We start from the raw sequence: 15921 nt of genomic DNA, 5'->3' as shown, positions 1-15921 counted from the left end.
CTGTGCTCCAGTTTGCTCTCCAGAGGCATGCTTACAAGATGTCAGCTTTGCAGGCAAATAAATTGTCTTATTTTTGCATAAAAGATGTCCTTCCATCTATCTTTATGGAATGGAGTTTTTCACTATAAATGTTTCATGCAGACAATTTCAACAATTCATGTACTTGCTTTTACTTCATAACTTTTCAATTAAACAATGGTTTTTAAAAGCTGGCAGTAGTTCCAACCCGTTGTTGTTATGAATTTTGCCTTCAAGTATTTTTTTTTTTTGTTTACAGTGCAGCAAAAAGAAGGCATAAGGAGTATAGAGGAGAAAAATGCTGTAACCATGGAGGATAATGGGTTTGAAAAGAAAAAAAACAGTACACAGAAGTCCCGCAGCCCCTATCTTCATTACTTTGCATAGTTATTTACACACATGCAAAAGTAGTAAAAATTTTTGATTCACTAGTGGGCTTGGCTAGGAAACTAGGTTCCATGCAAGGGAAAATATGGGGCTTTTCTGTCTAGGAGAGGAGGGAAGGGGAGGAACAGTTTTCAGAGATAAATTGGGAGGTTTGGTGCTGTGCAAGCATTCAGTATTTTGACAACGAAAAACAAAAAATGCAAGAGGCTGGGTATTTTCTGTGAAAATATCATTTTAAATGAAACCTCATTTTTCTACCTAGTACTGCATTAAAATTTTGGCTAGTGTTGTTTCCCTATAGTCTTCCAAAGCGCAAACTAAGTAAGAGCAAAGCAGTGATGATTTCAGGCCCAGTGCTAAAGATACACTACTTGCCCGTAAAGTTCATGAGCAGTGATGATTTCAGGCCCAGTGCTAAAGATAGATACACTACTTGCCTGTAAAGTTCATCAGTTTAAAGTCAAAATATTAACCTGTCCTCTATCTGCTAGTAACTAAGCTATTCTTACACCATACCAACATTATGAAGGTCAGGTTTTGTCCATTGACCCTACATATCCTTCCTTCTGAAAGAATTAACTCTTGTTAATTGTCTCCGTACATCCCAACACTTCACCAAGCAACACTGTAGTTTGTAAATTATTTAAATGCATACAAGCCCATTGAACAAAGCAAATTTACCAGCTGATCTAATACAAGGCAACATTGATCCAAACTTTATCTGTCCAATTGCATTTCCTAATGAAAATGTCTGTTCCTACATGAATCTGTACATCCACAGCCTTACCCATCAGTGAAAATCCATGAGGATTTTTATGGGATTTAATAGCCCATCAAATGTGTAAAACTGTATTCTAAAGGGGATAACTTTAACGGACATCTTTCAATTTAAATATCACCTTGATCTAAAAAATTTCCAGCTTTTATTACTGCGAGTAGTACCTACATGCTCAGACTGACAAAAGGAAAAAAAAAAAGGTTTTTAATTCTACTGTTTATTTTACACATTCAGACACACTTTCTTTTTCAAGGTGAACCTACGTACATAAAAGCTTTAAAAGAAATACATCCATTTTTGGGGTCAGGGGCAGGAGAATAAGGCTAGGCAGATAACTATAGCAATTTGGAGGCTAGGTTCAATTTCTGACTGAAAAGGAAGAGGTCACACTTAAACCCTGGAAGAGTCTATAGGCTTCACTTTTCCTTATATATAGAATCATAGAATCGTTTAGGTTGGAAAAGACATTGAAGATCCTCAAGTCCAACCGTTAACCTAACCCTGACATCCCACCACTAAATCATGTCCCTAAGCACCTCATCTACCCGTCTTTTAAATACCTCCAGGCATGGCGACTTGACCACTTCCCTGGGCAGCCCGTTCCAGTGCTTGACAGACCTTTCTGTGAAGAAATTTTTCCTAATGTCCAATCTAAACTTCCCCTGGCACAATTTGAGCCCATTTCATCTTGTTCTATCACCTGTCACTTGGGAGAAGAGACCAACACCCACCTCACTACACCCTCCTGTCAGGTAGTAGCTGCAGCTAAACCAATTACCGTCTCCCCACCACATCTACTCCCCAGAGCAGGAGTGAGGGTTGTAACAAGGGCAGCTAACTCCAAGACAGATGATGAGTCAGAGGCTTCAGCTGTGATTTGTGCAGCCTGGCATATTAATGTAAACTGATAGCAGCTTATAATAAGCATCTGCTATTGCCTCCTGTTAAAGATGAGGTACTGGACTTGCTGGACCTTTGATGTGACCCGAGTACAGCTGCTCTGGTGCTCGGGAGCAGAAAAAAAGCATGCAAGAGCTGACTGTTGTGAGTTCCTTGGACGTCTCCGTAAACAGAGCTTGGGAATCTGAGACCAGAAAAGTTAGGATTAGTCTTTGGGGGAGGAGGAGAGGGCATATGCACTAAGAGATTCAAAGGACTGCACCCCTGGAATGGGCTTACATTTTTAAAGCTAAACTAAGGTTTGGTTTCTGTTTGGACTCCGAAGGCTTAAATTGTACCAGACACGGTGAGGTGAGCCCCAAACAACACTGTGGGGCTGTGTCCCATCGAAAAGGACGCCAGCCAGTGCAAGGTATGTGTGAGAATGATCACTCACACAGCTTCTCCCTGAATAGTCAGTTTTAATTTGTTATCTTGCATCTCTTGTACTCCAAGAAAGATATGTGTGAGAAGGGAAAAAAAAAAAAAAGTGTCTAAAGAAAACTGAGGTTGCAAATTTGCAAAGAGATTTGGGAGCAGATGTGAAAATTGAGGCTGCTTTTAATTTATTTTAAAAAGCTGGATGGCAAGTCAATGGTATTTCTCTAAATGCGTGGTTTATGCTGAACAGGTATATAGCACATATCGGAGTGTTAGATCTATAGATCGCTGCTCTGAAATGGTATATAACCTGCACTGAAAATTAAATGTCATCCCACGTTTAGTATTTGATACAGTGAAATATGACTTTTGAGACCTGGGTAGAGAATTGAGAGCTAAGTGAATACTTTGAGATCCTGCTGCTGCCATGTGAAGGAGGAAGGAAAAAGGTTCGTGCCGGAGCGGGTGGGGGTGCCAGAGCTTGTTCCTTGTGATGAAGTGACTGGATTAGACAGTTTCCACATAAACAGATGTGGGGAAGGTTATTACTATCTTAAAGCACTAGCGGCAGGCAGCAGCGATGTGAGAGAAGCGCCAGGTTATAAGCAAAGACTTTTTCTCAGGATTCAAGCTGTTGCTTTTCTAGCTTTCCACCCTTTCCCCCTTCTGAGTGATCTGATGAAATTATTAGTTGCTGTGACAGGCGATAAGTGGAGGAGGATGGGAATGGCGCTGCCTAGAAATTAGGAGTGGGCTTTATTTTTTATTTCCTTCCAAAACTGCCTCTTGCCCTTAAATCCTTCCTCTCTCTTCTTCCCTGCGGAGGTTGCCGCCCTTATCCTCTCCGCCTCCTCTTGCTCTTCTTCTCTTCTCCCTTATCAGCAAAACTTGGTCCTCCTCTCCCCTCGCCCGCAGGCAGGCAGAGCCCTGCTGTCCCACCTGCGCCGGGCGGCATGCCCAGCTGCTGGCTGGGCGGCCAAGCCACATGCCCAGAAACACGCCGTGGGTCTTGCCATGCTGCCGGTGCAGCTGGCGTGGGAGCAGCTGGGGACTGAGAGGGAACGCTCTGGTTTATGGGAAAAAGAAGAAACTGTGGGCATAGGGAAGATAATTCCCTCATTGGGCATTCTGGCTTATTTTAGGAAGCTTGGTAGCTGCATGTTTTGGTTTTGAGTGATGCAGTGCTAGGGGGTTGGGTCCTCACTTCAGCAGTATGGTAAGTATATTTTTTTTCATTTGAAAAAAGAAATCAGAGGCAAAATTGAGAAATATCAAAATGTGCCCAAACATTCATGTTAGGAGTATGGGAAGTTAAAAGGAAGAGGAAGAAAGCAATGCTAAATGACAAATTCACTCCACGCTGGACAGACTGACCTGGAGAGCGCCCCCGTGGAGAGGGAGCGGGCAGCGGCCCCTCCGCTGCTCACAAACAGGCAATCAAACCTGGGAGCAGGGGAGTGGAAATGGGTGGAAAGCTTGAGATTAGCTCACAGGGACTGAGAGGAACAAAACCCGTTAGAGATGGGAGAGGAATGGCAGAGAGGAAAGAGCTGTCAGATCACACACGTTGTTGGGGTAGGAACCAGTCGGGTTGTGCAGTAAACGCTGCCAAAGAAAGATTATTGCAGTGAGTCCTCACTCCAGCATAAACATCACCTGACAGGCCCTCATGAAAAGGAGCAGGTCTTAAAAAAGTACCTTTTGCTTTTTGATTGAGAGTGGAGAGAACTATGGGTATAACAAGCACAAGCTGTTTTAATTTGGTGCTGTTTAAGAGCTGATCGCTTTAAGTACAGCAATACCTCCTGGCTGTACAGGAGTCCCTGAAGTCTCAGAGGCTCGAAAATGAGTGGTGGCTGTCGTTTGGTGGAAGGAGTCCTCCCTAAAGTCTCTCTCTGACTGTGGCAAGGAAGCGATATGATGGCTGAAGCAAAATGTTCCAATAAACACAGCCACCCGGGGAGTGAATCCCTGCGGGCAGCAAATACAGAGCCTGGACTGCTGCCTGGGAAGGTGAAAGCAGGTTAGATTATGAATGCAACAATAATTACAGCATTGTTGAAGACAATTTCACTGTCAATAAAAAATTCAGATGATACAAAGGAGTCAGCGAGGCTATGAGAGACTGCTCTGAGATTTGAGGGTAAAATCAAAAAGACTGGCACTGGAAAACTCTGGGTTCAGGAAAACTAATGTGACAAAGTGACTGGTCAGCACTTTCAGGGAGGAGATGCAGACAGACATGACAAGAAATGAATAAAGGATATTCAAAGATCTGAAAGGCAAGAAGGCTCTTGGGGTGAACAAAATAAACATTGTGAGACAGGCGTAGTAATGAAAGGCCTGGGAAATGCATAAGAAAAGTTCCACTCTGAGTAACTAAACAGATGCTTTTTATTTCTGCTATGGCTAGGAAAAAAGAGGCAGCATGGGGAAGAGCCAGAGTCAGGCTTGGTTGGAGGGGGTAGCATGGAAAGGGGTGAGCCCTGGGAGGGCAAAGAGGAGGGCTCATGGCTATCAGGTCAGGCAGGAAGGGGACCCTTGCTTGGCAGGGGAGCCACAGTTCCAGCCTTGCCGTGCCTCAGACACCAGCAAACATCTACGAAACCTCCTCCAGAAGAGGTGGATGTTTTCTGCTGCTGATCTAGTTACTGAATGGCCAAGTCATTACTGAGAGCTGTTTCCCATGGACCGGGGTGCTGTTGGCGGTTGTCTGGACTCCAGAGCACTGGTAACCTGTTCCACCGCAGCCACGGAGCTGCTTGTGGGGATTTCTGTCTTGCTGTGACACGGCTGCAGGGTCCTTCTGTGCAAGCATGCAAACTCTCTCCTTTGGGGGAATGACGGACTCTTACTGGCTGTGCTGTAGGCTCCAAGTCACTTAGAAGTGTCTGGTCCATTCTAAAAAGCCTATATTTTATGTGTGGCTACCCCTTCATTTGGAAAAATGCTAGACTAAATATAGCAGCAGGCAAAATCTAGCAGCACAGGCTTTGACTATGCTTCTTAGCTCCCTGACTGGGGATCTTTGAGATTTTACAACCCCACGCCAAAATGCTGAGTAGTTATGGTTGTAGATAAGATCAAGGGTGGCCATATTTGACAGCGCTGAAGTAAAAGTCCTCTAAAAATCTGGGACCTATTTGTGTGACTCCTGAGAAATATCTGCTGGCTTTTTAATTTCACCTCACTGGTTAATGCATAAGCCAGGACTGCATGGTGGCGGTAGCATGTGCTGTGTTGCGGCCCCACGTCGGAGAGATGCATTGGAGGTGCCTGCCTCCCTTCTCACAGCCCCATTCCTGGGGGTAGATACCCAACCCTGCATGCAAACCCTGAACCAGGCATGGGCTTCAGCCTGGGTGCCTGGATGGATGACTGGAGGAAACGGGGTGCGAGGGCGCATTTTGGTGGGTTGCTGTGCTTTGTAAGTGCAGCCTCACTTCATCAGCTTCCCATCTTTAAAATGGAGGGAATATAAACTCCTCTCTAATTTAAAGATAAATTAACTTCTGCTTCTGAAGCATTCAAGTGGCATATTGAGGAGCACCGCAGGAGAGTCCATGAAGAGATAAATTATTTTATACAGAGGGAAGGGATTTGGTTAGTGTACAGTTAAGCAGAGCCTGGAACTAGATGGTAGGTGAAGGGAATGAAACAATATAGTGCACAGCTGTGCATTGGCACCATCTATTGCACTGAGTGAGGCACAGGGTTTCATCAGAAAAAATAGCATGTGGCCTTATAATTAAAGGCTGTATTGTAAGTGGAAGGGGGGCAGAAAATCTTATAACCTGCCATTGCCTAACCTTTGAACAGTTGACTTTGCACCCACAATGTTCTTTCACTGTTGTTTTTTTTGCACGTAGCACAACACAAAGCAGAAAGGGCCTTTATTATTAAACAGAAGTGACAACAGGATGGATATCGGTGGCACCAGGCTGCACAGGAATGTAGTGGAGTCAGCAGTCCAGTCCATGATTGTTTAATCCAGGATTTAGGCAGTCTCCAGGCAGTAATACAACACTGTGCAATCGCTGTTCATCAGCCTGCAGGTCAGAGGGGAGCAGGTAAGGGCCACGTCTCTGTATTCCTCCTCTCCCTGCCCCCCCCCAATTATTTTGTTTCCCACGCCATCACTTGTACCACTGCAAATCAGGTTGATGTACAAAAAGGTGCAACATTTTGCTTGTACCTCATACACCGTGCAAGAGGCAAGCAGTGAATACACCTGCTTCAGCATATACTCCTTGCTCCCACCATGTGCTTTGTGCTGTGTTGCAAACTCTTCTGTGAAAAACAAAGGCGAAGTGTTAACTTGCAGATAGTAGAGAAGCAAGCTGACTTTTGGTGCTTAGAAGTAATAATAGATGCTTGCCTCTCCATGAACTTTGTGTCACTCGAGCTTAACCTTTACATGCTTGTGTAGGACATGAGATAGATTAGGTTTGCAGGAGGACTGAAGGTTAAAAAAAAGAAAAAGACCTTAAATCCCAAAGGCATGGAGAAGAAGCCAGAGGTCTGATTGCATTGTGTCAGATGGCAGTTGTTCTCCTCCTCTTTGAAGCAGCTCTGATACATGCAGGATAGTGTAATGCCATCGTGTTACAGCCTCCTCTATTCTGCAAGCCCTTAGACAATGTTTTCAGAGGAGCAGGAGATCCTCAGACAGAAAATGTAAGCCTCCAGCAGTATGTCCAGCTCCTTAGGCTATTGTCTCACATTCACTTTCAGACAGTGTAACACCAGTACCACAGCCAGATGAAACTCTGTCCTGCTCAACCACTTGGTCCTGACCCTGCATCACCTCCTTTCTTGCACCCCATGCAAAAGAAGAAATGATGTGGGGATGGGAATGAGAGCCCAAGCGGGCAGATCGGCTGCCCTAGTAATTACCTGGTGGCAAGACAAGTTTATGCTGACTTAAGCCCTAGAGCCACAATTCCCTTGTGAACTATCATTAAGGGATACAGACCACCAGATTTCTGCAGACCATGGGATGCAAATTGCTCTAACAGATGGGTCAGCAAATATAACGGAGAGAATTTGTAAAGAAATTGATACAGTAATTAAGTACCCCCAGGGTGGTAGGTACATGCAAGTAAGGAGAACTGCAGGATGAGGGGTGCACAGGCAAAACCAGTACAGATGCCTTTCTGTCAGTGCAGATGTCCATTGCACCCCTCCTCCAGGACTGGGTGCACCAACCACCACAGAACCCTTCACTCGTCTTGGTGTTACCAGAAGCCTGGTTCTGCAGTCCAAGTCAGATCCTTCCCTGAAGGGTGCACAGATGTTTACATTTGGAGGCATGAGGGACCCTAATGCAGTGAGGTGTGGGGACTCTGGTATATGCTGAAATCTCTTTTCCACCAGAAAGCAGTGTCAGTGAAGGCCCTGAAGTGAGTGACAATGTAATGCTGTGCAGCATAAGCTAGTCTAAAACAAAGCTGCTCTGATTCCTCCATCCCTTCTGACCCCAATTTTATGCTCCCACCATTCCTTTCTTACGCTGCTGCTTGTAAGGTGCTTGCTGCATGACATCTGAACCAACTGAATGGTCCTAAAGCTTTTTTTATTTTTAGTTTTATACAGGTAGTTTCAGCTCCCCAAACAAGCTCTTCATGCAGCCTTGTGGGTATCAATCCTGGTGCAAGAGCACAACGGGGGGCAGAGCTGCTGGATGCACTGCCAGGCTGGGGCACAGCTGACTTGGATCAACCTCACCTACTAAGGAATCGCAGCTTCATTTAATATTCTGAACGCTTCATGTTGCTTCTGGCCCTGCAGAAGTGAACTATATACAGTCCTCCGTTACAGACTATGCCTAAACAATTGTCTAGCCCGAAGACATGCCTTAGAAATCTCTCCCACTCCCACTGATCCAGAATGAAAAGCCCCCTAGACCTTGCCTCCACCTTCCAAAGCAGTCTTCTGCTGTGTTTGTTGTTGCTTACATGCGTTAATGCTTATAACAACTTTGAGCCTTTAATATTCACCATGTGGGGTGGTAATAGGCTGTGGTATAAATGTACGACATGCCTATACCACAGGGATTGTGGAAATTAAAACTAATTCCGGGGAGGTGGGGAGAGTAACAGAAAAAGGAGGCGATGAAGAACTAGTGGAGGAAGCAATACAAAAAAATAATCCAAGCCATCTTTATAGATCAGCCAGTATATTTACAGCTACTGTTGAGAGATGAGTTATTGAATGATACCTATTTTCACCCTGGCCATAGATTGCAGAAATGCATGCAAGTACAATTATCTTCACCCAAGCGGTAAACGTTTGGACAGTTATCAAATCTAAACGTTGTTTATGAATCGATTTTTGCCTCCTTAAGTTCAGCTTGGCTATCCTTACAGCATACCAAGCGCCGTAACCAGCCTGACGGATTACACAGGGGTTACGTTTTGCATCTGGAATCCTGCATGCAGCACTCGTCCTGGAGAGATGCTTTCAGACATCTGCACTTGGGGCGGGAAGGAAAAGGCAGCTGCGGGAAGATGTACTCTTCTTCCCTCTAAATGTAATTCTAAAGGCTGTGTTCTTTAAGGATGGTCCTTTGTTACCATGCAGATAACTCTGGTTACGCTTCTGTGTTTTCATTGTTTATTATCAGTGTAAACTTTGAGGATAAGGGGGGCTTGACATTTTCTGCTAGGCCAAATCCTATGGTCAGCTCTCAGCTTTAACTCATGCAAACTCCTAATGTGGAAACTGCGGGGATTTATCTGCATACAGGCTTTTAGAATTTTATTAGCTGTAAAATTGTCTATAATGAGGACTTCACTTCAGTCTCTGAAGAACCTGTGCTGGCTGCTGTCAGGGACAGAATGTGGAGCCGGATGGATTAGTGGAGTAATCTGGTAATGCAAATTCTTCATATTTAATCAAGGGAGCATCTACTCTGCAGTCCCAAATGCTTCTTGGTAAAACAGACTGGCAGTGCTGAGCTCTGGCAAGATGGCAGTACTGTTATTTCTCCCAGAGGACCAGAACTAAACAACCTCCCCTTCCCTCTGGGAAAGGCTATAAATAGAGGTCTACTGGGAGCCCTATCTCACATTCGCAGAGGCAGCTGCCGGCTGGGATTGCAGCTGACCCCCTATCCCTTCTTCATCTTCTCTCTTTCCTTCCTTGCTGGCGTTTGTGTGATTTTGAGGTGAGCTGGCCCAGTGAATTAAACCAACTGAAAAGTAATCATAAGAACAGAAGAGTTTGGTGCTTGCACATATCGCACGTTGCTTCCTCCGCGTTTCTGGCTACCCCCAGAGAAGCCGACTCTACCTTCCACGTGACTTTCTGAAGTGCTGGGCAACGAAGTAAACAATGTGCAAGATGGCTTAGGGATTTAAGTTAAATCCACGTCTATGTAGTAAACTGCCAGAGAAAGGCACGTATTATTCACAAATACAGGGTCAAACTGGAAAACATCAATCACGCGCCATTTACTAGCTGCAGTAACAGTTACTATTTCTGTACTCGTAAACCACAAAAAGAATGAAACCTTGTAGGTTAAATTAACAGAAACTGAGACCGACAGCAAAACATCTTGCTCAGGACTACAGAGTGCCCAAGATGTAGTTAACTCACAAGTCGCTCTGAACTCCTGAGCCCCTGCCGTATGCTGGCTTTCTTGAGAAAGTGCTGCATTTCTGTGCAGGAGGGAGTGTGTCCTCAGGGAAGGGCACAGCCTAAACGAGAGCAGGAGCACCAGCTAGGGAAAGCAGCACTGCAACAGATTTAGTCAGCTATGAAGATATATCTGTTGTATAAATTTTTCCCCTGAATGTTTAGCCTGTTAAAAGCTACTGCTTAATAAAACTGCAGGAGGAGGGGGACATTTTTTAACTGATATTACATGTGTGGGAAGGAACCTTTGCTGAAGATGCCCCTGGTGCCATGTATTTTGCTGGAGGGACCAAGTGACATCTGCTTTATCAAGACGCAGGAAATGTCATTTCCTGTCTAGTCAGGGGCATCAAGCCAAATACTGGTCTCAGTTGTCAGCCAGTCAATTATTTGATTACTGATGTACAGCCAGCTTGCATTTGTGGATCGTCCTCCAGCTAGACTGCAATGATTACATATATATTTGACAGTCAGTCTCAGGCTTATTTTCAGCTTAAAACCATTACTTACCAACACAGAGGGCTGGCCTCATCGAAGTGAATTGTTCCCAACTCCCCTGTTGTTCAAGAATTTGATGTGCAATGATGAGTTTGCTCAGGTCCTCACTCTGTTTTTTTTTTCCAGAGAAAAGAACCAATTTCTTCTCAGTAAGATGAAAGAAGCAGTATTTTTTTTCCCTTATATCCTGAAATAAATTAAGTAAGGTTTTCTGGCAATGGTGCTCATTTCACCCCTTGGTTTTGGGAAATGCTATTCATCCCCAGAAAACAACGCTGGCTGTTGGCTTGAGGATCCAGCTGCTTGTCATGTTAGACCATGTGGAGACTGCATCTGAGTCCAGCTGTATTGCCAGGATCAGTGCCCTAGGGAATCAGAACAAAAACACTTTGATCCCTCCCAGTGACAGGGTTTTTGCTAACAAGCCTCCAGACATTTCAGTTGGTATGTCATCACCCTTGCTAAACTAGAACAGAAGGATGAAACAAAAGTATCTCCAAAGACCTTTAATAACATCAGTCGAAGGGGAACAAGTAAAACATCCCAGGTGAAACATTTCTGTAAAAAGCGTTAGCATCGGCCACATGACCGTACAGAGGACAGAGAGGCTTTTTTCCCCCCCCTTTTTTTTTCTTTTTTCTTGTCTTTCTCTTCAGAGATGAAAGACAGGGTAGGAGCTATGGACTGGGAATTGCAATGAACAAAGCACTTAACATCCTTTAAATAGCTGGATAGGGTCAAAGTAAGGCAAAAAGTCTAAAATGCATAGAAGAGAGAATGAACCTGAAAAGTCCTAACACGTTTTATTCTGAGTGGCCCCCCTGCAAATTGTACCTCTTGGTGATGGCCTGATTAGTTCAAATTTTCCACACACTTAACAGGGACTAAGTTACACAGCTCCTGTACACGGTGGTAGGATTTATGGTTTTAATTCCCACTGTTACAGAGCTGCAAATATACCCTATTGCTTTTACCTTTTAAAATCCATACTGCGTATGCAGTGGGCATGTGAATTGTGCAGCTAGGTTTGGGATGAGTGCCTCAAAAGAGCAATCACCCAATGCTCTTGTGCTAGGACAATAAGCAAGAAGTTAACTAATACCTTGCATTGATGGAGCACTCTGATTAGCGAATAACTTGCAGGTGGCGTTGAATTTTGTGCTAGACACCTGAAATCCAGGGTTTTCACCATCCAAGTGCATTACTTGAGGAGAAATCAGATTAGCTGGATTGGCAACAAGGTGGTGTGTGATTAGCATTAGCAGAGCAACTTTCAATAGATCATGTAAATGAAGCAGGGAGGGCAGCAGGGCCAAAATCATTGTCTTAATGAATAGAAAATGTGTTTGGTAGATGATTTTGTTGCTTAAAGAAAAAGAACAGCGAAGGAGAGAGAGCATTAAAATGCAAGGCTTTGTCTAACATGCCCAGCCATGCTCCTCCCACTTCTGCGGAATAATTTTGCAGAAGACAGGCAGTATGATCTGCAAGCCTGACTCTGCATCCACAGGCATGGGAAGTTTTGCCGCTTGGAGAATGAAGCTTCATGCAGTCAGGTAAAGATCCAGCATGACCTGGTGGAGCAGAAACATTTAAGCAGTTGTTTAACATTTAAGCACATCAGCTTAATGCTTTAAACATGATACTTAAAAGCGTGTATTTCTGAAAGAAGAGATACCTTTAAGTCTAGAAAATGAAGGCACAGGTAACTTTTCAACAGTGTGATAGGGTTGATCCATTCATCTTGTCAAGCACCATCCAGTAGTTCCCGTGACTACTTATTATTATTAATTATGCCGTTCCAGATTATGAGCATTAGTGAAAAATAACCAGGTATTAGGATCTATGCAAAGAAAGCAGTAGGTTATTTGTCTCTAAAAAGCTGATGTTTCTGGAAATGTGTCTTTCATCTTGCTTCCAAGACTTTTATTTGAAAAGTTATTTCATTTTTTTAAACAGCAAGAAAGCAACCAAGGCTCCTCTTTACTCCTCACCCTCATCAAAATATTTCTGTTTTCCTTTTTACTACAATTTCAAACTGCAGAATGGAGAAAGATTCTTGAAGCAGTATCTCATCCTTGCCGTGGAGGACAAAAGGGGCACATGTGTCTCCTGACATTAGCTGGTTTTGGCTCCCCTTTTGTCTCATCAAAATTCTGCTTTCTACCCAGAGCATCTCTGTGTTTTCAGGCTGGGTAGTGTCTGCATTATGGTTGAAACAACCCAGAAAAGTTGGGTTGCTTGTATCATGTATTTCTTCGTGAATGGCACCCTAAGAATCATTTTCCTGCCAGCGCTCCCAGCTGTCCTCTTGACAGAAACTCTCATGGCAGTGAGTGCAAATAGCTTAGTAAGTGGTTTTAGGGTAAATGTGAAAACTCTCCCCCATGCCAAAGGGAGATTTCTCAGGAGCATTTCACAATGTCACTCTCCACAAGCATCAAGCCATGCCTGGTGGCAACCAGACTGACGTTGCCTCGATATTTCTCTTCTCTTGATAGCACTTTGACAGACTGTTTAGTTGTGTTTTTCTCTTTTATTTAATGGCAGCATTTGCAGGCTTTGTTTGTGCTAGCGAGGTAGCAGTGAGCCCACTAGGGTATTAGCCCATCTTTCCTGCCTCCACAAAGCAGGGATGCGACCAGCTCTACTACCATGTTTATGGTACACCCTGATCAGGGCTTGCTTCCTTGTAGTTGTATTTTGCACTATTACACTTGGGAATATGGGCACATATCAATCATGTCAAGATTCCTGAAGGCATTGTATCATCCTTGCCTGACTGCTCTAGCTGTAAAGCAAAACAGCATCATTATATACTGCCCTCCTACATGAGTCAGGTGATTCAGCTTCACTGGCAAGAAACCAGTTCAGGAAACATCTGAAATATATTGGTCACATCATTGAGCTGTCCAATATTGTTATACAGCTAAAGAAGAAGAAAAAAATTGCACCTGAGAAGCCAGACTCGTGTCTCAAATGACCTTGAAAGAGATCTTGGTGACATGCAGTGGTAGAGAAGAGAGTTGATTTTTCCTTGCAGGTGTACCTCATCCTTTGGCGTGAACCAAACAGTACCGCTTCACTGGAAGTGTCCTGAGCTCATCTTCAGTGAATGTGGACGGATTTGTTAGTTCCCTTCTGCTTGTTCTAGCCCAGCGTCACTGCCATCAAACAGCACTGACACAGGGAGAAGCCTTAGCAAGAGCAGAGGGGGTTCCTGTCCTTTGGTCTCTAATACTTGTAGATTGATGCCCTTTGCTCCCTAGGTTGTACCCTGAAGAGACACCTTGGAGCTTGCTCAGTGTTAGCTGAGGAGCTCTTGCCTATTGTCCTCTTCTTCAAATTGTGTAATATACATTAGATTTCCTTCTTTCAGTGAATGGAGCCGTGCTTGGTAGCTTACTGTCTGTCTGTGAAGTCTTTCGGCCCTAAGTCACTGCTTTATTTCCTCTCTTAGGTTCTGTTAAATGCTGCTACGGTTCTGATCATGCTTTTGCAAGACTCCAGCTTTTTCTTAAATTGACTGTTCTGGAGACTGAGCATCCTTTGATAAGCATCCTTTGGTAACAGTTGTGTTGATAGGCAATAGCTGAGTCGTCTGAAATACTAGGCAATAATAATTGCAGAGAATTTGTATTTAACTAAAAAGTCCAATTTTATGTGAGCTGGAAAAGCTTTTTTTCCTTCTTTCCTCTGAAGTACCATGCAGGTTCTCATCCTAAATCTATCCCTGAGAGAATCTAAATTTACTCTCTCCTGGCTTTTGAGGAATAGACAGCAGGATATCAGGGCTTGATGGGGAAGAAAGCTCTGAAATGAGGGAAGAGAGAGAAGCTTACAGAATAAAGTTACTTGTCTGTATTTACTTGTTTATAATAGTAGTCTGCAGTGTCTCTGAGGGTGCATTTACAAAGCTAAGTGCAGGAAGCACAAGGTGCTGTGAGTAAGCTGGGTGTGAGTCAGCTCTCATGTGAAAGCCGTGTAATTCATCACATTTTTGTTAGTCTGACACTGGTGTCAGGCAAGTGCTGCTGCTGCGTGGCTTTTTAATGGGAATGCAGTCGTGGCTGCCCAGGGCAAAGCATGGGCTCAGCAGGCAGCAGGCCCCATGGCTGCGTGGACATGCACGAGGGGAGCAAACGTCTTGCACATGATTTTTGCTATCCATATGGCCTTTGCAAGGAGCTTTAAAACCGGCGTGTGCTAACTTCTGGTTTGAGGCTCCTTTCTTCTGCCGGCGTTGTACGAGGGCAGATTCTCATTTACGCAGAGGCCTCTGTGAGCAGCAGGCCCTAACATTTTTAATGGAAGTACCCGCGGACAAAAAAAAGGAGTTCTGCTTTTATGCTTTTTTGTAATCTAAGCTTTATTCCTCAAAGGCGTTTTCCTGCCGATAAGAACAAAACCCTACACGCAAATGTCTATTTCTGTCAGCATCCCTAGAGGCGACGTCCCCTCTGTCCCCTCCTGGCTCTGGAGGCACTGACAGCTGGGAGCAAGCCATCACGAGGAGCGCAAAAGCTTCCTTGACCTGTCACGCAGGTTACCTGGCTGAAAGGACACGCTGATGAGGAAGCTGTTTGGAAAAAAAATTCTGAATACCAGAATTTTTTCTTTGTGGCAATGGTTGACTCTAACTGAACTGCTGTCATTATTCTAGATTTTGCAAGCATCACTGTGTTTGTATGAAAATGTGGCAAGTTGCTTTTTTTCTTTCTTTTTTTTTTTTCTTTGAGGAAAATCTGGCTGAATTCTTCTTACTCTCCAGGTCAGTAACACATTAGGAGAGAGGTGAAAAATTCAAACCCCTCCTCTTTCTTACTTTAAGGCAATTGGCCCCAAATCTTTTGTTTTGCTGACTGTAAAGCTGTATTCCTTTACTCTGCTTTAACTCTGCTGGTATAAGGATTCCTTTTCCCAAAAATGTCGACAGAGATGTATCTTTACTCTGCTTTAACTCTGCTGGTATAAGGATGTCGACAGAGATATACAAGTATAAAAGTCCTACACCACTTAATTTGTGAATATATTTATAGTGTGCATATCCAACAATAGCTGAATCCTGTACAGTAGGTAAGTAGTTCATGGTGGTGTAGCAGAACAGCCTAAGTGACAGTGGCAAGGATATCACGGTCAAAACTCTCTGTGTTAGAGTTTCACCAGCAGAACCGCCTCAAGTAGAGGGTGTGAAAGTTATGGTGATATAGGATCCCTCACCTCAAGTAACTGCAGCAAAACATGCAACCCCAGGCTGTTGCAACTCCACACATAGCTGAGCA

This window comes from Egretta garzetta, unplaced genomic scaffold (assembly GCF_000687185.1).
Source record: "Egretta garzetta isolate BGI_Z169 unplaced genomic scaffold, ASM68718v1 scaffold229, whole genome shotgun sequence".
In the NCBI taxonomy this organism is placed as follows: Eukaryota; Metazoa; Chordata; class Aves; order Pelecaniformes; family Ardeidae; genus Egretta; species Egretta garzetta.
Note: the sequence above shows the minus strand (reverse complement) of the source record.